This window comes from Quercus suber, unplaced genomic scaffold, assembly GCF_002906115.3.
Source record: "Quercus suber isolate HL8 unplaced genomic scaffold, Cork oak 2.0 scaffold_165, whole genome shotgun sequence".
Taxonomy (NCBI): domain Eukaryota; kingdom Viridiplantae; phylum Streptophyta; class Magnoliopsida; order Fagales; family Fagaceae; genus Quercus; species Quercus suber.
Window position 1 is genome coordinate 658259 of NW_027069626.1, and position 23985 is coordinate 682243.

A 23985-nucleotide genomic window follows, 5' to 3' on the forward strand; every position below is an offset into this window, starting at 1 on the left:
ATGCCAATTGACCAATTTCAGAGCTTCAAATGAAGAAACGGAGTCCAAAATTGGAATCTACGCGAAAAACTGAGCAAGATAGACCCTTTCGAAAATTTTGACTTTTGGTCAAAGGTCAACACAAAAAGTCAAAGTCAACGGATTTTGTCAAAGTCAACGGTCAGTGCTCACGGGTCAGATCCGGGTAGTCCGGGTCGGGTTGGTCCGGGTCAACGGTCAACTAGATGACGTGGTGCTGACGAGGTGACACTGCTGACGTGGCGAGCTGCGTGGCTGATGACGTGGTGATGACAAGGCCTTTTGCTGACGTCATTAATGACGTCATCTTATATTTCGGCGAGTGGCTGGCGCGTGGGAGGTCCACTGGCGCGTGGAGGAGAAGCCAGATACCAAATCGACGCGTGGAGGTGCGTGCTTAATCATTTGAAAGCCAGATTTCTTCTGTAGGCAAATCGGTGGTCGACATGGCCAATAGGGCGGCGCGTGTGACTAATTAATGAGCTACAAAAAAGGAAATCGAGGCGGTGCGTGGGGAGATTCCGGAGCTGTTGGCGGCACGTGGCGGCGCGTGAGGCCGCCGTTGGGGGCCGTGTTCCTGGGTTTTGGTCGCAGGTGGTCGTGGATCACGTCTGTGGTGTTGGTTTCATCAGGCGAGACTTGGATTTGCACAGATTTGAGAAGTTGAGTCACGGCTTTGCTTGAGTTTGTGGATCTTGGACACAGCACTGAGCCATGGTGGCTGCAAGATGCCATGGAGTCTAGATTCAGCAGAGAAGCATGTGTGCTTGGATTAGCACAGATCTGAGAAGTTGAGTCACGGCTTTGCTTGAGTTTGTAGATCTTGAACACAGCACTGAGCCACCGTGGCTGCAAGATGCCATGGAGTCTAGATTCAGCAGAGAAGCATGTGTGACTTCTGATGGTGATGTGCACATTAAAATCTTCTTTGCTTGTCAGAGATTTTGTTTGATACCAAGAACGGAGTTTGGCTCTGATACCATGTTAAATATTAGCTCTGATACCATGTTAAATGGAGAATATTATCAAACGCAATGTGTTATACCATGTTATGTATGCTAGAGTAGATGCGGAAGAGGAAGCATAGAATAGGAACATCAAGAACACGAGGGTTATGTGGTTCAGCCTTGACGGCGTACATCCACGGAGGAATCCCTTAAGGGCTACATCTTTATTGTGTAGGAGTGTAGTACAATAACCTGTGTTACAATGAATCCTAACATGAGTATATATAGGCGACTAAACCCTAGACTACCAGTACAAGCAGGAATGGGCTTGGGCCTATTACATTGGGCTAATATAACTAATATATATCTCTAACAGTTGTCAATAATGCACCAACAGCCGCGGCCACCACTTCCATGCTGGAAATTTTGCTATGGGAGATGCCGGAAGCTTAAAATAATTGACGCCAAAGAATGGGAGAACCACAGAAAATACAAGTTTCCACGGTCTCGCGGGCACAATGATGTGAAGAAACAGAATGAAAAGACACACAATGACTCATTGCTGAGAGGATTGCCTACTCTCACATAAATTATCCAGCATGGTCCCCTGGCTTTCACGCGTGATTTAATTTTTATGTATAATTTAATATTATAAAATTTTAAATTTTAAAATTTTAAAATTTAATTGATATATATATCTTTTTGTTTTTTTGATAGCAAAACTTTGTTGGTTAAAAAAACATTTGCCGCCTATTTTGTCTCTCAAGAAAGCATATTTGGGTGTTCTTAGTTCTCACCCCCTTTCTTTAATGCTATTCCTATTTGTCAGATTAGATACCTCCAAAAGTATGAAGTTTTTTTTTTAAGGGTAGGTATGAAATTAGGTTTCAAAATGAATCAAATTATATTATACAATGTTCAAACCACGATGCTTTTAAAATGAAAAACTTTTTGAATAAAAAATAAATAAATAAAATAAAAATAAAAATAAAAAAGCAAAAATTTGGGTGTTCTCATCCTCCTGTCCTAATGTAGTTATTTATTTTATTTTGCTTGAGTTGTCTTTAATGGCTATTGGTCAGATAGCTGAAATTATGATATTTTCAATTGTTAAATATTTAAAGGAAAAAAGTTAATGATGCAATGGCGAAACTAGGGGAGCCTAGGGTAGGGCTGTACACGGTGTGGTGCGGCCGGTTTTTGTGGCCGTTTTTGCACCGCACCGGAATCTTCGGTTTCCTAAAAACCCACGCTGCTGCCGCGCCTGAGTAATGGTTTTCCGACAACCTCGGTGGCGGTTTCAGTCGGCGCGGTGGTCGGTGTCCACCTGTCTATCACACACACACACAGAAGAGATATCTAAATTCTAAAACCAAAATCAAACCCTGAAAACTTAAGGATTCAAACCACAAATTAAAACTTAGATCAAAACTAAATATTACAAGATTCAAAACCTATTACAGACCCAAATATTAAAACCCATTACAAACCATCTGTTTGAGTCCGACTGAGCTTTTTTTGAGTCCGACTGAGCTAAGCGATGGAGCGAAAGGAGCCTGAAAGACTGAGAGCAAAAGTCTAAAAATAGAGAAAGAGACAAGTTAGAGTGTTAGACAACTGGGTGCTAGGTACGTGTATGGCTGAGAGTAAATAAGGAAAAAAAAAAAAAAAAACTTATACAGTGACTTAAAAACACTAACCAACTATGGCATTTTTATTTTTTTTATTTTTTGTTTAAATGCAAGACAATTAGACAAGACCTAAGTGAGACTATACTTTAGGACTGACACACGCTAACCTTTTTTATTTATTGAAAGGCTTATTTCCTTTGACTTCGCATGCGGGTGAGAAAGAAACTAATGAGTCCTCATCACCCAAAAAAAAAAAAACCTGAAAGACTGAGCACGGCGTGCTCAGCACGCCATATATTTTTGAACATAGCATAGGCCATGGTGTGAGAAACTGAGAGCACATCTCAGTTAAAAAAAAAAATATATATATATATATATATACATATTAAACATACTCGGTGCGGTTCGGCTCTCGGCGGTGTGCACATCTCAGCGCCGACAGCCGCACCAGTCCGACGTCGAAAGTGAAAAGATGCCGCCGACCACCGTGCCGGAAACCATCGGCAGAGCTCTGAAGGGGGCGGATCGGTGCGGTCAGACCGGTTTCAGTCGGTGCCGGTTGATCGTTGAACAGGCCTAGCCTAGGGTGGCCATGGTCCCCCTAAGTTTTGGAAAAATCCCTTGAGACTTGTACTAAAAAGAATTAAAAATTAGGAAGAATTTAATCACCAACCCTCTTAAGATTTTTGAACAAAAATACATACAACAATTTCACTCCTAAAAACCCAGCCTTTTCTTGGGTAGTTTGGCCCATTGTTATTAACAATGTTATGAATACCGTTTCGGAACCCATTTCGGTTTGTTCATTGGAATGGAATATTTCGGTGCTGGTCAATTTCGGGTACCGTTTCTGAAACCGTTTCGGAATTATTGCTAAAATATATATTTATATATTATTATTACTATTATATAAAAAAATGAATTTAATATAGTTTTCTATTAAAAAAAAAGTGGGATTATTATTTTAAAAAAAACATTTTTTTATGGGTTTTTTGTAAATAAAACTCACATTTTAGGTAATTGTACACAAGTGAGCTTCCAAGAAGCTTCTTATTGACTACTTTTTCAATTTTTCCCATTTTTCATCTTCCTAAATAAACTAATATTAACAAATTTTTAGAATATTATAAGATTAAAATGTATATAAATAATGAAAGATAAAAAATAAAAGCTGAAATTTATTTTTATAAAAAAACTAGATGACAACGTGGAGTAGAGGAGGGCATGGGGCTAACAATTCAACATAAAAAGCTGAATTAAAGTTTCCCTTTCAAATACTAGTCAGGCTAGTCACGTGAAGGCTCACAAAACTAAAAATAATATTACAAAAAGCAAAACTAAGCACAATAAAAAGTTGAACTGGGCAGAAATAGCCACAACGACTGCTGTGAAGAAGAAACGCGGTGATGGGATGAAACGCACAGAAAGAAGAAGAAGAGTTGCAGAGGATGAAACGCACAGAAAAACTGAAGAAGAAGAAGAAAAAGAAGACTGCTGTGATGGGATGCATTTCTTCAAGTGATCAGCGCTGTGACAGGATGGGTTGATCGAGTTTGATTTCAATACCGGCTGGAATTGGTATACCGGCCGAAACTTACCGAAATCGACCGAAATGACCGGAACGGGCCGGAATCAACCGGAATTCAACCCGAGGTGGAACAAGAGGGTGCTTCGTGCTGGTGAAGTGACTGGTATGAAATTTTCCGGCCGTTCTGGCCGGAACGGAATGGAATATATCTGTACCGGCCGATTTCGACGTACCGTTTCAGGGTGTTTCGGGGTTCTTAAAAAATAATTTATATATATTCATGTTGAACATAAAATTGTCAATTCTAATAAATAAATAACTAAATATCAAATAATACAAATCATTTAGTCTTAACTCTTAAGTCTTAAACATCAATATAACACCAATTTAACATCACACAATAAGAAAATTTACAAGACAATAACTAAATATTAAAAAAATACAAGATTTACTCCTCCTCCTCATCATTATCCATGAGAGAAGGATCAAATTCATCATCAAAAGAACTCCCAAGAACTACCAACACCCATTGGACCTTTTTTTTTTTTTTTTTTTTTTTTTATAAATAATAGGCCAAATCCGGTATCGGCCGAAATTTGCATCTCGGCCGAAATTGGCCGGAATTGACCGAAATGACTGGAATGGCCCGAAATTTGACCCGAGGTGGAACGTGGGGTATTCTAGTACTGATTTGCATATCGATATGAAAAATTCCGGCTATTCCAGCCGGAATGGAACGGAATCAATAACAATGGTTTGGCTCACAAACAATTTTGAATTTAAAAAAACAAAAAAAAAAACTAGACATGTATCCGCATCCTAATGTGTCTAATGTAATTAACCACTAGACACAAAACTCTTGCAATCTAAGAAAACAATTATGGAGACTTTTCATTGATTGTGACTTTTTTCAAGAGAAGTAGTTAGTGATGAAGCCAAATTCGTAAGTTGTTAGGTTCGTCCAGACGAAGTATGACCAAATGAACCTTAATTCCAGCACAAGATTAGAAATAAGGTTTCTCTTGAAAAGGTCACCGGTGTGGTGCTAGTAAGTGAGCCTTCGAAGATGAAGTCAGGTATTTGGAGAGGAAATAACGAGGATTGAATGTATTATGATAAGTGTCCGTACCTTTGTTTGGGTTTTGAAGTGGTTTATATAGGTCTCAACCTTCTTAACCGTTGGGGGCTTTCAATGGTGGCTTAAATGCCTCCTTGTAACACTTCTGGTGCTTTAATGAGTTGATTTGAAGACCCCTCCAACGGTCAGGCCTGCGTTTCGTTTGTGTTACGGCTCATGCATTAAATGTTCTTTTATGACACTTTGGTCATTCAATGACCCTTTGAACGACGGAAATTTCTTGGTTCATCAGTTAGCATATATACTGTGTTTGTCAATTAGCAAAGCATTTTTTTTTTTTCTTTTCTCATAATTTTATTTCAAATAAAATAATTTTTAGTTTCTGTCTTACATTACACAAATAAAAGTTATAAAAAATAAACAATTTATTATAAAAATGCTATAACCATAAAAACTTACGCAATTTTTGCTACAACTTACCATGTGACATATTATGAGCAGTAAAGTTGTGAACCCACCACTTTTTCTAGATCACTTACAACTTGTCATGTGGTAAATTATAGGAAAAATTGTGTAATTTTTTGTGCTCCTAATATTTCTTATTTATTATTACTTTAGCACGAATGGATGACTCACAAGTGTGGTTCAATTATTGTCCTATAACTCCATTATTTTGTTTTTGTCCATTTGCTCTTTGATTCGGGAACTATAACTCCGTTATTTTGTTTTTGTCCATTTACACTTTGAAACGAGTTTCCACTGAAATAAAGATGGTAGGTCAAGAGGGCGATTTTGGCCATTAAGCCCACTTTTGTGTAATTTTTAAGCCAAAAAGTCCTTCCTTTTTTTTTTTTTACCAGAATCTCACTTTTTTAAAAATTGATTTCTAAGTAAATGAGGATGATTTGACCTTTTTTAAAAAAAATGTAATACAGCTAACTCACTTGTATGGGCTAACATCAAGTAAGTTCAAGATTTTTCAAAATTGACCAACTTGGTCCCTAAACCCAACTTAATCCCTAAATTGTTACTCATTTTTCTTCTCTTTCTCACACTGATCAAGGACCAAATTGATAATTTAAATTTCACTTTTTCAATGCCACTAGTAATATTTAATTTCAATTCATATTTTGTCTTTTTGCAGAAGTACTTAAGTGTTGTTATATTCATATATTTTATTTCTTTAATGTTATGGAGTCATGGTTGCTAAAAGGAATAAGAGAATCGTAGGTAGGAAATTGACCTTAAGATACTCAATTGGTCATCTAGTTTTGCTCAATGCTAATTAAAATACATTGATTAAACCGATGCAACTTGCGAGAAGGTATAATATATCTGTTCAAGACATGTATGTAGTACTTTTTTTTCCTGAATTGTGACTCAATATGAGATAATTTAAACTCAGCCCCTAGACAAAAAATTCTAATTCCGCTCCTATGGTAGTGTATCATATGATATACTTCTGGATTTAAGTCGTTCCTTCCAGAATTTTTTTATTTTATTTTAATTTTTTATCTTTCTCTCTCCATGTAGACTAATAAATGCTAATGCAACTTGCGAAAAGGTATTATCTGTTTAAGTAATGCCTGAAGACAAAGTCCAAGAACAGTTGTTATCTCTTTGATTTGGAATTCTATAAGAAACATAACGACATACACTGGACAATTTCCACAGTGCAAGATTGACTCTGGCGCTGTGATTCAAACTTGTGGTAAGATTCCTACACGGCACCGGCACATGTGCATTGCTCAAGGCTTCATACATACTACATAGTACTCCCGATTTATTTCATAAAATAACCACACTTGAGAAAAAGAACAAATGGAGTAGTTATATGGAAATTTTTTTTTATCTTATCCCTATCGGCCACGTTAAATTTAGAGAGCAGAGCTGTAGAGAAAGAGACGCAGTGGCAGCTGTTGGAATTCTTGTTTTAGAATAGTCTCTAATAAACTTAAATTATATCAAATCTTATAGAGAAAGAACTTGAATATAAGGACATCATAAAAAATAAACACAAAAATATAAAGAATCACAATGTCATTCAATTAACAAAAAGAAAAAGAAAAAAGCGACTTACAAGAGATAAAGTGGAAATTGAGAATGTAGATGAGAATAATAATGTGAGAGAGTTTGAGATGATGATAGAGAGGAGAAAATGAAGAGAGGGGCAGAGAGCAATAGATAATACTTGCTAAGCCGAGTTGCCGAGGAGAGCAAAGTTCTTCTAATTGCAAAGCCAAAGAAAGCAGAGCTGACGATTCTGCCAGGGAGAACTCACAACTAAAATATTTCCCTTTATATTTCTTTTTTTAGCAAAAATGAAATTAGATATTATTTTTATGTAATGTGTTGAATTAGTTATAGATTTGAATGATTAGGGATTTTTTTAATAGGTTTTCTGTTGAATAATTTATTCACTTATTGTTGTTTGGCTTAGTCTTATTTTTGTTTGGGTTGTTTTTGCTACTTTCTAATTTTTATTGTTGTTATTTGACCTTATTTTTTTGTTTAGGGGGTTAAGGATTATGTTTAGAGGAACATGTGTTTTGTGAGTTCTACTTTCTGCCAAATCCTTTAATGAGTTACGGGAAAAAGAGTTGGTGCTTCAGTGGATTCAGCTGGCAAGTTTTCTTAAGTTGTCAACAATGATGTGAAACAGTAAATATTCAAACATATTCGAAGGTCTTATCTGTTTGTACTGATGCACCCAAGCATCAGTGCTGTATATTCAAGGAAAATGGTTTTTGTTTTCAAAAATGGGAGATGCAATGAAGAGTTGTCATTTACATGTTAACAGCATGGTAATGAGATAAGGATGAAATTGCAGGGTACAAATGAATAGGATGATAAAGATGCCTAGATCTAGAATTATACTTTAACATTGTATCACAATTATATCCCAATACACGCATGGGTTCACACTCTAATAATGAACAAACTCTCAAGCTTATTGATGCTCTGACACTAAGATAATTTAATGGTGCTATCACGTAAGGTAATGAACAAACTCCTGACTCACTGAGTTTTCTTTCAATTTTCAAACAAAATCACGAGGGCCACTTAGCATCAAATCTCTTATTTAGGGCAAAGCCACCAAATCCTAGCAGTAATTCCATTCAGTGGCGGCTCTAGGATTTTTTCCTAAGGAGGTCAGTAAGAAGATACTTCTTAAGTAAAATATGAATCTTACGGTTTAAATGGCTTTCTTATTACAAATTTGTCTATAATACGTACTAGTAATAGAATAAAAAATAAATTATAGGTTCATTTGACATATTTTTTCTTAATAAAATGAACATGTTAATTGTTGTTGTTAAGTGAATTTTAATTATTACTGCCTAAAGTACTTTTATTTATTAGTTTATGACGATTATATGTTTACATTGTACTATTAATGTAAGATTTATATTATGGATAATTATACTATACATATTTGCAAAAATTATATAATATTGTACACATCTGTTTAGAAACAATGTAGATATTACAATGATAGTACAATGTAAACTATGAATTTTCCATTAGTTTATTTTAAATTTATTAAGATCTAAATGGGCTTTTTAAAACAATTTTAGATGAAAAAAAAAAGTTACTTTGTTGTTGGGCTTACTATTTCTCCTAGTTTTTAGATAAAATTGGATTGTTGTTAGGTGTTTTTTTGTATTTAAAAATATCAAAATATTGTTAAGATGATCGTAATTAAACTTATTTCAAGTGGGTTTTAAAAAAATTTAGAATCAGAGAGTTCAAATTTTTATTTAGGAGGGTTAAATAAAAAAATATATATATATTATATAAAAAAAAAAAAAAAAAAAAAATTAAATAAAAAAATATATATATATTATATAAAAAAAAAAAAAAAAAAAATTTGCTAGCTCAGGGGGTTCATTTGAATCCCCTAAACTATACATGGCGCCGCCCATGATTCCATTTCCAATTACCGCCATGAGTGGAAATAAGGCAGCATACTCAATTTGGTTTTCTCATCATCCCACTCCAAAGCAGACCACCATTGTAAGTCTCCTTTTATTTCATCTATGGTATCTGTATTTTGTTTATCAAGAGGCAGCCTTCTGAGACGATCGCATTGCAACAATTTAATCTGCTCTAGACACGGCCATGTCATTTCATGTCTGTAAAGAGTTCTTAATTTGGGGTCATCTTCTTAGGTACTTCATCATCAAAAGAATCTTCACTGTCACTAGCACTCTCCACAATCACCTTATCGATTGTGGCAGCAAAGACCATAACTTGACGACATTCATCCACAAACTCATCAGAAGAGTCATCCTCAGTATCACTCCAGGTAGCAACCAACCCTTTATCTTTTGACTCCTTGGTCTTTTCCTTCATGAGGTAGTTTGGGCATTCTATCCTCATATGACCAAAACCTTTGCACTCATGGCATTGGATGAGGGATTTCTCATTCTTGCCCTTTCTTGAGGATTTAGATTTCCTAAGAGGTTTGCCTTTATCCTTTTTTCTAAATTGAAGAAGTCTGATAATCTCATCAGTTATGAAGGATAGATCTTCATCCTCATCATCATCTTCATCTTCATCTTCACTTTCAGAGTCCTCAATCTCTTCCTCTATACCTTTAAGAGCCAAGTTTTTGCTCTTTCCACCTTTTCCCATTGAGCCTAATCCCATTTCATAGGTTTGAAGGTTCCCTACAAGCTCAGTCAAAGGAATTTGATCAATGTCCTTGACTTCTTCAATGGCAGTGATCTTGGCATGGAATCTTTCAAGTAAGGACCTAAGGATTTTCCTCACAATTTTGGATTCTGCAATACATTCTCCAAGGTTGAAGGCAGAATTCACAATATCCTTGAGTTTGGCATAGAACTCATCAAAGGTCTCATCCTCCTCCATTCTTATTTCTTCAAAACTACTAGTGAGTTGTTGAAGCTTCACAGTCTTTACTGCCTTGGTACCTTCATAAGTGGTCTCAAGAATGGTCCATGCTTCCTTGGCAACTTCCGTGGATGATATTTTCTTGAATTCTTCATTGGTCACCCCACAGAACAAAGCATTCAAGGCCCTACTATTGAAATTTGCAGCTACAATTATTGCATCATCCCAATCCACAGGTGCTTCCTTCGGCTTAATCCAGCCAACTTCAATAGCTTGCCATACCTGTTCACCTAAAGCCTGCAAGAACACTTTCATACGAACTTTCCAGTACGCATAATTAGTTCCATCAAATAAAGGAGGTATAAATAAAGATTGTCCTCTATCCATGACAACAGGGGTCAATGGATCACACTCAGAAAATTAATCCAATCAGAGTGAACCCGCTCTGATACCACTTGTTGGGAAATTTAGACCCCGATTGATAGAATTAACAAGTTTTAAACCCAAGTTGTTAATTAGATTTATTATGAATCAAACTTGTTAAAACAAACAAACATTAATATCATGTCAAAATCATGCAGCGAAAAAAATAAATAAGACAAGATATGATGACCCAGGAAAACCAATGAAACCAACCAGTTTCACAGTAAAAAACTTAGGGGGAAACCCTCCCGAAAAGCAATCCACTATAGTAAAGAGAAGTTTCAGATCTAGTACAAAACCTTTGTCCCTAGACTCTACAATTCCCGTAGATGAACTCACAGCAGAAACCTTCTACCGCTTTAGAACCTCTGAACTCTTCAATATATGAACGCCACCCTTTTTGTTGTTGCACAAATCCCAGTACGTGACTAACTCCTTTGCACGAATCCCAATACGTGACTCACTCACCAACTTAAGGGAGAAGAATGTTGGCTGCAAAGTTCTTCACTTCATCAACAATGAAGATCAAGAAGCACTTGGTTACAAAACCCTAAGGCGCAAAGATGCAGTAACTTCTTTCAGAGAGAATAAGGCATCTATCACCTTTTGCATATGTTCTCCTTGTATTCTCTCATGTGACGGCATTTAAAATAAGCCTTATATAAGTCTAGGGTTGTGAGAAAAGAAACCCTACTCAAATACATAAGCCTGGCCCAAAAATCAAAAAGCTGAAATTTTGATTTCCCGTAACCTCGATCGATCGAGAGGTGTCGAGGAGGTGTCGAGGTGACAAAAACTTTCTCGATCGATTGACTAGCTATCGAGAAGCTATTGAGATTGCGATAAGAATCAGCTGAAGATCTCGACAGATAGCCAGGTGTCGAGGTAGCTATCGAGCAGGTGTCGAGCTTTAAAAACTTTGCACTTCAGCTTGCTTTTTCTTGGACAGACTTGATGACTTCAACACTTGACCTTGAAACATTGTTTCTTGAAGTATTAAAAACACCTAGAACTACCCAATTACAAGTAGAGTGCGTTTTGTCAAAGGATTAGCCAATTTACATAAATAAGTGACATATGTTTTTAATCAAGTTAAAACATATATATCCTAACAGAAATCTTAGCCCAAGATGACCAGCTAGCTCTGAAATGCTTTTTAGGTTAAGCATATCGTAGAGACGAAGTTCCTCCAGGTTCAGTAGTAGGTCACAAGGGGCAGCACATCTTCCTCCTTGCCCTAAATTGATAGGACACCTGCTAAAAATAAGTGACTTCAAACCAGCAAAGTTGGCTGCACTTTTGATGAAGTCTTCAAGCATTTCACTCATTCCTGCACAAATACTTAATACTAGTGAACTTGAATTACCCCAGAACCACCTAATCCATTCTTGTGAGAGATTAACACTTTGGATATAGCCCCTCTTTTCATGTGTACTTAGGATGCTGTTTGTTTAGTAAATGGAAAGTTCAAAATGCATCAATCTATTTATCCAGGAAAGATATTCATATTTGTTCCATGGGATCCAATTCACTGAGATGGATAACTTACGTAATCGATTAAAGGATTTGAACTCTTCAAAAGTTGCTTGTCCGTCTTCCTTTCCCTTCAAACGGAAGTGAAAGCCACTTCTTTTCATATTTAGAACCTTTAGACAAGACAACCTGGATATAATTCCAGGTTGAATGCTTTTCAATAGGAATGTCTTGGATGAGTCTAATTGCCTTAGCTCACTTAGGTTTTCCATCTCTCTTTGCAATTCAGTGATACGAGTACCACTAAGATCAAGCTCTTGAAGATTACTAAGCATTCCAAGTGAGGGTATTTCTTCACGATTCCTGCAACTGCCTAAAAGAAGAGCACGAAGGTCTCTAAGTGGAAGCACAGAATGAGGCAATGACCGAATGTGGGTTTCACTAAGGGTCCGTTTGGTTCCTGTAAAATATTTTCCGAAAAATATCTATTTTCCGAAAAATATCTATTTTCCGGAAATACTATTTTTCAGAAAAGGAAAATATTTTCAAGTGTTTGGCAATGTTATTCAAATTTTCCTAGAAAATGTTTTCATGTGTTTGGTTGCATTTGAAAATGCTATTTTCCTATTACTTTCTCACATTTTCTCAGCATCCAAACAAATTTTATTACAAAAAATTTCAACATCATAGCCAATTCAACAACAAATTCTGGCAGCAAATTCCGGCAGCAAATTCCGGCAATCAAAACCCACAACCACCAAAACATCACCACCACACCACCACAACAACAACAATAATCAAACTTTAAAAAAACAAAACTGAGAGATCGAGGAAGAGAGAGCGATGGGTCTCGGTCTCGGTCTCAGTCTCAGTCGACGACGACATCTAGGTCGAAGGTCTGTGTCGAAGGCGATGGGTCGAACGCTTTGGGCATTGGGTTCGTGGGTCGCCGGCTCTGGTTCAAAAATCGGTGGGTCGTGGGTCGATGGCTCGTGGCGGTGGGTCATCGGCTCTGGGCTCTGGGACTCTCTCTCTCTCTCTCTCTCTCTCTCTCTCTCTCTCTCTCTCTCTCTCTCTCTCTCTTTTCGGAAATACTTTGAAGTGAAAATAGGTACTGAAAATCATTTCCGTTGTGTAAGGGAAAATTGGAAGTGATTTTCTGGAAAATTCTATTTTCCGTAACAGCCAAACACGCGAAAAATGTGGAAAACAATTTCCTGAAATGGTTTACGCCCAATTCAAACGCAGCCTAAGATTCAATACGCTGAGTGCTTTAAATCCTTGTAGGAATCTCTCAAGAATTGTGTCAAGGAGATAATTTCTTTGTAGTAGTAGAGTTGAGGCCTCTAAACATTGTATTATGCAATCAGGTAGCCATGTAATTTCATTATTCACTAAAGAAACTCTTTTAAGAGAATTTGAATTTGAAAACTCTCCAAATGAAATCTCACTCAACAGAATCCCTGAACGAACTAGGGATTTACATCCATCTTTAGAGGATGATGCGATCCATCTAGCTACATCACAAACAGTGTCATGCATCTTCACAGTTCTCTCATGGGCGCCATCTTCCCACAAACAAGAATCCTTCAATTTTTCAATCAAAGCAATGCCTTCAATTGAATCCTCATAATTCGGTCCATCAATCAAACCTTCCACCAGCCAGTATTGTACTAATTCACTTATTTGAATTGAGAAGTACTCTGGAAATAGAAAGCAATATAAGAAACATGACTTTATATTGTTATCTTGTAATGAGTGGTAACTTTTCAACTGCTTATAGACATCAGCCTCCATGCCTTCTATAGAAGGCACTGATCTTCGCAACTCATTTAACACATGCTTCCACAGTTCGACCTTTGTCTTTTTTCTCATGGCAGCTCCCACAGTGATGATGGCTAGTGGCAATCTGCAACATTCTCTAACAATTGCTTCTGCAAATGGTCTAATTTCTTCCGAATGAGTTACATCCCCTACATTTTGACTAAACAATTGCCAGGCTTCTTCATCATTTAAAACATCCATTTTAGTTTCAAAATCAGTCATTATATTCCTACAAACTTTCATACGTCGAGATGTCAATAAGATCTTACAACCTTTATGATCTTCCGACTGTGGAACATCCAAAGTGTACAAAAAAATTATCTCCCAAACATCATCTAGAATGAGTAGAAATTTTTCCTACTTCTCAAGCCTTTGATAAAGTCGACTAGCTGTTCTCTGTACACTTTCTTCCATTTTCACCTCCATATTCAATCTATGAGTTATTTGTGTCTGGACATTTTTAATGTCCAAATTCTCGAAAACAGTAGCCCAAATGACGATGCCAAAAGGCTGCATGGAAGTAGTCTTGAGCTCATTGTTCAAGTTCTTTACTAGAGTAGTCTTGCCTATTCCTCCTATTCCCCAAATACCAATCCTCCAAAATATATGACAATAGTTTCATAGTTTTGTCTAAAGCTTTTGATGCTGTTGTTTGACCTTGAATTGATGGCCCAGGAATATGCTCCACAACTCTGGGAAATCTAATAGGATAAACCATACCAGAATTAAAACATCCAGCTTCTAGAAGCTTTTTGATCTCTTGGAGTATTTCTTCCACTTCCCTGCTCTTTCTATACCGCTTATTGCAGTCTAAGAAACATTGAGAAGAATTTTTGTTGCTGACCATCTTTTCCAAAATCTGATTGACCCTAGGCTAAAGCTTTTCAACATCATCAAGCCACTTTATGACTTGACCCCTTATTTTGTTTCCTTCTCTCTCAATCACTTCCTTATCATCTTTAACTTCCTTGCTACGATCCAAAAGAATGTCCATCTCCTTGACCAAAACATCAAGGTTTGATTGGAGATTGAAAGAAGAATTGATCTTAGAACATATATAACCATAAAGAACCTTGCCAGTTGCTGTTGGCACAAAGATTAAAAAACTTAAGTAGATAATTATAGTATAATCTCCACATAAATTTAGATACATGGCTTAAATTGGATTCTAATTTCAAATTTTAATTGAATTTTCTCTAAACTTTACATATATATATATATATATATAAGGGTAATTCTTGAAATCTAAGTAAAGCTGACGAACCTGTTGTATCTAACGACTTTGCTAATGCACCCATAACTGACTCCATAAAGCTGACGATCCATCTCAAGGCCGACGGGTTTGCCTTAAGATCATCAATGCATGGACAAGACGACCATAAGGAATAGATGGAATGAGACGTTGACAAGATGAAGTTGACAGGGGTGAAAGGAATTCTTGACGAGTCCAGCATGTCTTTTGCTTCGGCTCCACGTATGAGTATATCTTGCGCCCCATGATAAGCCCTAATCAAAAGGACTCCCACAAGGAAATGATTCTGCAAGATACGCGAATTAAAGAAGACCTCCCCTACAAGGAAAGATCTTCTAAGCCAAGAAACGAATGTCAACCTTATGCTACTATAAAAACTCCAAAACCCTCACAAACTAAGATACGCATAATTAACCCCAGTTTTGGCACTCTAGAGTGGTGAAAGGGCGCCTTCCGTTTCTCCTATTCGGATACTTTCTTTTCGCTTCCTTTTCAATTTTCTTAACACCGATACTTGCGATCCAGAGATAGAGAAGGAGGAAAGAATAAACCTTGCGATACAGAGATGAGAAGGAGACAGACATTGAGAGAACTACCACTGGTAAGTTTTTCTTTTTTTTCATTCTTTCTTAGATCTGGGTATGGGTATGAAATATGAATTAGTTTTGAGAAATTTGGTTGGATTGATTTTTATTTAGGTATTTGGGTAACATTAGGTTTTGATTTGATTTTTTGAAATTTGGGGTCATATATGATTTAGGTTTGGAGAGGGTAAAAATAGAGAATAAGAGAGAAGGAGAGAGTTCTCCGTTCCCATTTATTTTTTCAATTTCTTGGGTTTTGTTTTGTCGGTTATTGTTTTTTTGGTTAGAATTTTGCTCCTGTTTGGCAGTTTTTTTTTTTCTTCGTTTGCCACTAAAATTAATTTCTGAATTGTTTTTTTCTTTTTCTTCTGTTTCTCCCTCCAGTTGCAAATTACCGTTTCCCTTTGCTAGATAAAGACATTGGGACTTCTACAATAAAAGAATTAAAAGGTACAGTTAGATTTTAATTTCTTTGGTTCTTGCTAGAATTAAGATCCTTAATGAATGCAAAGATTGAAGTGTTCTCTTTACATTTGAACTCACACGACTCAATTTGGATTGTGACTTATCATGTTTAAATAAGAAAAAATTTGTCTTTTACTATATGTTTGTTTGATTTTTTTGAGTTACTTTCAAATTCTCGAGTGAATATTTGTGGTCCATTGGTATGTTGTTGAGACCCAACAGTTGTGTTTTTTAAAGCAAGAGGAATTGAATAACACAATCCAAAAAAATTTAGAAGAGTCATGAAAGTTGGTACTAAAGACATAGAAAAAAAGGAAAATCGAAATGTTACATTCTGATGCTTCTGTAATTACTCATTTGAAGTTCAAACCTGATTCAAAAAATTGGTTTGTGGTTTATAGCATTTCTATTTTTACTGATTGTGTGTTTCCCCGTACCCGTTTTTTAAATTTTGGTTTGTGTTGTCTTTCATTCTAGTTTTCAGTATCTGTGGATTTCTCTTCTTTTTGCTAGCTTTGAAACAACATTTTGCCAGATTTGGATCCATACTACTAGACTTATTGTTAGTTACTTAAAGTTCAGTGGTGTATAAAAGTACACGCATTTGAAACTTTTGATTAAATAAGTAAAAGAACATGAATGTTGCCTAAGAAGGGTTAGCAAGAAAAATGATAATCATGTCAGTTGAATAATCCCAATTATTTTGTTGGTAAACTTCATTGATAAATGGGTTTTCAGAACAGATAAAAATTGTTCATGTGTGTTTCATTAGATTTATTGCAAAAATGAAAGCAGTGACATGTAATCTGTCTCTATCGTTGTTGGGCATGGAAAACACAGATTGACTATGCTTCCAACGATCTCCGCTTTCACTGGTACCTTCAACCTCTCTCTCTTAAGGATTTTCCATTATCTTTTTTTTTTTTTTCAAACCAATTTTTTCCTTGGTTTCTCAATTCCCATCAAACTATTCGAAGAAAGGCTTGAACTGAATTTTTGGTCAATTGTTTCTTAATTCTGATTTTAGTTTAAGGTGAGTGGAAGCATGAAGGCAAGCAGATATAGAAGCTGTCCGGGAAGCCAGACGTAAGATAAAGCTTAAGAGATAAAGCAGCACGACAAGCATTAGGCCATTGTGACTGAACAAATATGAGGTAATGTTTAGTACTATGTAGTGCCATGTTATTGAGATATCTACGACTGCATGAGAATTGTGTTTTCTCATGTAATCTTGATGTTATGAGTCTGATGTTGCGTTTTAGATCCTCTTTATGATCATTAATGACTAATTAATATGGGTCCAGCTGTCAATGGTGGTTAAAATTGTTTGCCAATTGTAATGTTCATTTTTACTAAGGTTGCATGCTTTTTCTAAGGACAGGGATACCATGGTTATTAGTGCTCAAATGTAAGACTCAAGTAATTTTCCTTTTTCCTTTACCTACAAACAGAGCGGGAATTGATATGGTTGCTTGGAGTTTAAAGTGTTTGTTTGATTTTGGATTTTTATTTTTTGGGGATAGCTAAATTTGATTTTGATTTTTCCTTTTATTTTATTTTTGGGGTGGAAAATGTAATTGGGCTATTTGCGTGCCTTTTTCCTTCTATATCACATAAGAATTACACATTGTTTTGAAATTCATAAGTATATATTTGTCACATAAAATAGAGTCTCATTTTCCCTTTTCCTTTTTCCCTTTTCTTTTAGCATCTTATTCAGATGAAATGCTGCACTAATCTCATGTGTGGGTTCGTATTTTGTTATAAAATGACTGTTTTATTGGATTCCTCCCGCTCTGATATGGACTATTTTTTATGTTATCAAATACTGTGATTTAGCAACCACTTTTATATGATTCTGCTAGGTTAAAAGCAGCCATTTTGACAAATGGTCCTCTGTAGCAATAGTTGTGATAGCTGTGGCAGAGTTAAATCCTGAAAGTTTGAGTGGAGGTTAGGGAATAATCTTTTGGAGGTCTAATTAGTTTGGAGGTGAATTTGGTGGAGCTTGTGAAAAAAAAATAGTGCCTCAATTGTTTGGAGGTGAATTTGGAGGTATTGGGTTGTTAAGTTCAACCTGGAACTGCAAGTCTAGGGGTGAGTAAAATTAAGTTGGTGAAGTTGCAGGAGAAAATGAGTACTAAATCAACATCAATGGGACCATCTCTATTATTTTTGGATGAGTTTTGGCCAAGAATTCTCACCTACCAACGATTTTCTATCATATTCAGAGGTGGTATCTGTTTGTACCCAAACATGTGTAAAATATTCAAGGAAGTCATTTTCTAGAGCAGGAGACGCAAAAAAAGAATTTTCATTTACTTATTAACAACACAGACGAGATACGAATATTTTTGCGGAGTGTATATGAATAGGATGACTAGAATAGTAACTTCGTCCTCCATAGAATCTAAGGTGCCTAGATTTGGAATTACAATTGTTTGCACTTAGGAATTTTATATTTTTTTTTTTTTTTTTCCGTAATTTTAACTGAAACAATAATTTTATACAATTGACAAACAACATTTTTCATATATTTTACCAAACACTTAATTTTAATTTTAAAAATCATATTTTCAAAACGCATGTATTAAAATTGTAACTTTTATTTATGCATATTTTCAAATAGTTAAGACTTAAAAGTGCAGTGTAGTAATAGGAAGCCCTAGTAAAGACCAATCACTTTGAACCAAATGTCAAGAGATAATGGATTCAAGTATTAAGTACTAACTCATACTTCAAAGTGCAAAAATTGTGGTAATGAGTCAGTTGTGGCATGCCTTACTGTGTGCTAGTGGTACTTATCGGTTTGCCTAAAAACCCAAGTGGCAATGTACCATGGGGGCTTGGGGGCAATGACTACACAATAATAGGGATTATAGGATTTCCAAAGGGGGACAAGAATTAACAAGTCCTTAAAATTAAGGCTTTTTGCTAACACCTGTTGTGTTGCCATGAAAGTTTGGTACTCGGTTAACAAACCAGCTGCTCCTTCCATGATAAACCGTGGCTGTAGCTAAATATACTGGAAATAATATTTGTTCCTTGCATCTAAATGCTCCACACCATGACTGCCCTTGTTCAAGTTCGAAAATCTGATTGTTAGATTGCATGTTCTTTATGTTTTTAACACGCATTTCAAATTTTGTTCAAATTTAATGTTATTTACTATTCAATCAATAAATTTATTTTTTATGCATAATTTTATGTCACAAAAATTTGAAAATTTTGAAATTTTGCAAGCATGGAGGATATAATAAAAGTTTTTAGATTTTCAAAATTCACATTCAATAAAAAGATATAGAAAGAATTTGAAGGTTCAAAAAAAAAAAAAAAAAAAAAAAAAAAAACTCAAACGTACCCAAGTCTCAAGACTCTAGAGCCTCAACAGAAAATTGTAACAAGAACCTGGTTGTGGGCTGGGCTGACTAACTGAACATTAATCTGAAATTGGACCCACAAATTGGACCGAACTGCTACTTTCTTCTTCTTCTTCTTACTTATCTTTTTAATTCTATTTTTAAAAATAAATTGGGTCGGGCCTTGGCCTTAATGGGTCTCTTTGGACCCACAAGACTTAAACCAAAATCTCAGTCTCAGGGACGGCGGTAGCGTGCGGCTGTCCGGTGAAGTTTTTCAAACAACCTCGCGGGAAGCATCGGCCCAAACGGTGATTTAGTTATTGTATGGTTAGTTACAAAGAAGTGAATGGATTTAGATTTAGTTCTTGACAACTTGTTCCTATATAATAAGAAGAAGAGTAACAAGAGAGGTTGTTACTGCACATGTTTTTTTTTATTTATTATTTATTTTAAAAAACCTATTATTGGTTGTTAGCAAATGTGCGTGCTTTTTGAAGCTTTTGAGTTTATTTGAATCTCAATATTTTGTCCCACAATTTTTTTGGTTCTCAGAGCTGGGATAGTCAGTTTATGGGCTCGATTTGTTTCATGGGAATATAATTCATAACTTCATTTTCCGTTACATTTTGCTGCTTATTCTTTAGTACCTGATGTCATTAAGCAATGGATTTGTTGCTTTGAAGGAGGTGATTTATATTGGTCTGCTTGGTACCTATGTGTAAAAGAAAAGGAAAAAATATTGCATTTGGTCTTATATTTAGAAGAATATTAATAAAAGATCCCGTGGCTCCCAAATTTTTATCAAGTTATCATAATTCAAGGGAGATACATTAATAGAAAGCCCCTTCATGTAGATTTGTTTATACAAAACTGGAATAAATAAAATTTTAAATGTTCATGACCATAGTTGTATATTTGCAAGGAATTGCACATAAATACATAATTATGTGAAACCAGATGTGCTTGAATTTGGACATGCAGAGTTTGTGAGTGAGGTTCTTTTATGCTCTAATGAAGATTAATTAATTATTTTAAAATTTTAAATTTCAAAATTGATTACTATATAGCTATTTGGTTGGAAATTTTTGACTCAATATTTTATTTTGCCTTTGGTAATTTCACATTGAGATTGAGTAGACAATATATCCATAATATGGTTGAGTATTACCATGCATTGCTTCTTTACATTCTACTTTGTTGTCTTTTTGTCCATCTTAATCCTCTTCCTCCTTTAGTTAAGTTATGCTACTTCAATAATAGATAATGATTTCATATTTTTATTGAACCTTATAAAGGTTAATTGGACTGGGTTTTACAAGTTAGAGGGTGAGGGAAATTCCATTCTGCAAGTTCTCCTGCTGGGCTACTGGTCTGGTTTCTGGTGTGGGATGTTGAGGATGCACATTCTGTCTGTGACCGAGTTTCATTCATGCAAATGCTACCAAAACCAATAGCATCAAAGAGATATTAAGACAATTTTGTTCTGATGGGTCCCTTTCTGTAGGTAGAATAGAAACATTGATAATGGGATAGACACTCCTTGCAATGCCTTCTGCAAGCTTTCCTTGTTTTCCTTCAAATGGGAGCCTGGTGGCAAGAGAATCAAGCAAGCAACTTGCAGCTGGGGTACATGCTTCTCTTGAGTTTTGTTTTTTCTTATTGAATTCACATGTATATGCCCCTCCCTTTATCTCTTTATACTCTTTGTTTGCAAGTTTGACTAGAGGTCATACACTTTTACTTTGCTTGTGCTACTTTACCTAGGTTAATGTATTGTATTGCATAATGGAAGCTGTGTGACAGATCTTGTTATGGTTAACCTATCATATAAATCATTAAGTCCATTTCAAGGCATGAATTACCTTCTACTGAACACGGTATCAACCTTTATTTTTATTTTATTTTACTCCCTTCGGTTAGTGAACATGGTAGCAACATTGTCTTTGGCACAAATGATGAATTGATTTCCTACCTATGTCACTCCATTTTTTATCTTCAACTAACACAGTAGCAACTTAGTCTGTGGTAGATCATGCTGTTGTGGTATTTACTGGAAGTTGTTTTATGAACTAATTCTGGCATGATCCCTTTTGATATCTCACTTATTTTTCCCTAGGTTTCTTATTGTTTTCTTGTGTTTATCAGGTCAGATATTGTAAGCAAAGTTGTTATTGCCCATTTTAGGACATACAAGAGTCCTATTTCAGCATTGTGCTTTGACCCTAGTGGCACAACATAAATGTTTTCAAAATAATGCTTGGACAATCTCATAAACTCCTCTGCATCTGATGCTGGTGCATCTTATGTACATCTTTACAGGCTACAGTGTGGTTTTACAAATGCAGTGTTAGATAATTCTGTCACGGTACCTTCCTGAATATGTCGTTATTGTCAAGTACTTATATGTTTTTTGGATATCAACATCAGTGACAACAGCAACTGGATTATGATTAACTCATCAAGGGGACACACAATTTGTTTGTTATAAATCCTTTCAGAGGATCAGTAAAATTCCAGTCTGCTGATGCTCTAGTCTTACAACCAAAAATAGCATTTTGGGTGTTATGGTTAAGCCCGCGGTTAGTTGGCCACCTAATCAACAGAATAAGGAATGGAACTAATGTATGGAAAGGCACTGTTAGTGGTGCTGCATCAGATGCAACTGGCAAGATGAGTTCCCTTTCTGGGGCTATTGCTTCATCTTTCCACAATTGCAGAGGCAATGCTCTAATTGTGGATTGCAGCTCTTCAAAGGCAAATTACTACCTTTTGGTTTTTCCTCTTAGTTGTATGGTATAATATGCATTGCGAACATCAACTTGTCCAGATCCAACACCTATTGTGTTTGGATTAAGCACTGCACATGAGTCAGCTCCAGAATGTGATGCAAGATTGGTTGTTGAGGCTATCCAAAAGTGGAATATATTTCAGAAACAAAAATGAAGAGAGACAGAGAAGTTAATATTGACATGTATGGTGAGATTGGGAATTCAGACAGCAATAAAATATATCCTAAAGGATTGAAGGAAGGAAATAGCATCTATCCTAAAGCTAGGGGTGCATTCATGAAAGCAAAAATCAGTCCTGAGGAGAAACATCATTTCTATATATCAGAAGCTAAACTGCAAATGCATCAACCTTGGACCCCGTAGTGGGCAAAACACGAGGTATATGTGTCCGGTGGAATGGAATATTGTGCTTGTTCAATCATGTATACATTTTGTTTGATGTCTAACGTCTCCCTTGTTCTTGTAAATTTGCTCGCCAGATATACTTTCAATCAATGATGGTGGAGGGCTCCAAAATTAATGAATTAAATTCTTCCGGCAGAGAAATTGAAAGGATCCCAACTTGCATGATTGATGGTTCCAGTTTTTGACTATCTTCAAACCCCAAAATCCAACAAACAAGGTTCTCTAGGTTTTATGTCTATTTATTTTACATATTCTAGGTTGTGGCTATTTCTTATATATAACATTGCTTTCTCATTATGTTTTGGATGCATGGGCACCTAATTCTTTACATTATCATACTAAAAGGACTTTATCTTAGATAAAGCTGATATATAATAATTATATGTTTTGTTTAATGTGCCATGAGCTCTAGCTTATATAGCACCTCCTCCTCATAAGAGTGGGATAGAGGGTGAGGTTGTGGGTTTAAGATCCATTGAGTGGGTGTGCAACTTACCAATAGAATTAAAATCATTTGCTTAAATGTGCACCTGCAATTTCTTCTGCTTTTGATCATTTTGTATGTTGTCCTTTTTGTGCACAACAATGAGGGTTGTACTGACATTTTTGAGTACCATTTCTTGTGTCATACAGGAACCCAGCTTTAGATTGCAATACCAATAAGCTTCAGAATCTGAGGTCTGAGCTGTCTCAAACGGCAGGCTTTCAAGTAGGAGCAGCTCTGGCTTGCTTGACTCTCTGACTGACTGTGCTGCTGCAGTGGCAGAATTTCACAATGCTAGTGAGGAACTGAATGTAATGGTCCTTGGATGCTAGTAGGAATCAAGGGTTTTGTAAATATTAGTGACAGCCCAAAAACAAAGACTCGCTTGTGATTGTAAATAGTAGAGAGAGCTTAAGAATGGAGGCTTAACTCAAGTTTGTAAATAGTAATAAAGAAGGCCTGAAAATGAAGAATCATTTTAAAGATGAAGGTGGTGAGTTTGATTAGAGGTATGTTCCTTGTTTGGTTTAAATGGTTGGTTGGACATGAAAAATGAAGTTATTGAGCTTATTAGTATTGAATAATGATTGTCTTTCGGTCTGGTAAAGATGTCATACTGAATGAAGGCTCTGTGTGTGTGTGTGTATATATATATTGAAATTTATTCTACCTTGATTGGATTTCTTTTTAGTCACATTTTAATTAATTTCCCTATTTCTTTTGGGTGGTAGTTTTGAATTAGACTGTCTTTTTTCTCTTAACAGAGTTAATATGATGGGTGGAAATTTAGAGAATAGTGATGCGGAACTGTGGATGCTATGTAGTTGGGATTTCATCTACTCAACTTTGTAAATAACAGTCTATA

The 23985-nt window shown here is 35.8% G+C and overlaps 1 long non-coding RNA gene and 2 pseudogenes across 1 annotated transcript; 2 read left to right on the forward strand and 1 right to left on the reverse strand.

The window, feature by feature from the left end:
- Nucleotides 1-501: 501 nt before the first annotated feature.
- LOC112027371 (disease resistance protein At4g27190-like) lies at nucleotides 502-14626 on the reverse strand (annotated as a pseudogene).
- A 1372-nt stretch (nucleotides 14627-15998) lies between these two features.
- On the forward strand, nucleotides 15999-17839 carry LOC136069365 (uncharacterized). The gene is made up of 3 exons (XR_010630608.1): nucleotides 15999-16065; nucleotides 16921-16955; nucleotides 17108-17839. It is a non-coding gene; the product is annotated as an uncharacterized LOC136069365 (long non-coding RNA).
- Nucleotides 17840-20987: 3148 nt separating this feature from the next.
- Nucleotides 20988-23737, forward strand: LOC112027364 (autophagy-related protein 18f-like; annotated as a pseudogene).
- Nucleotides 23738-23985: the final 248 nt, after the last annotated feature.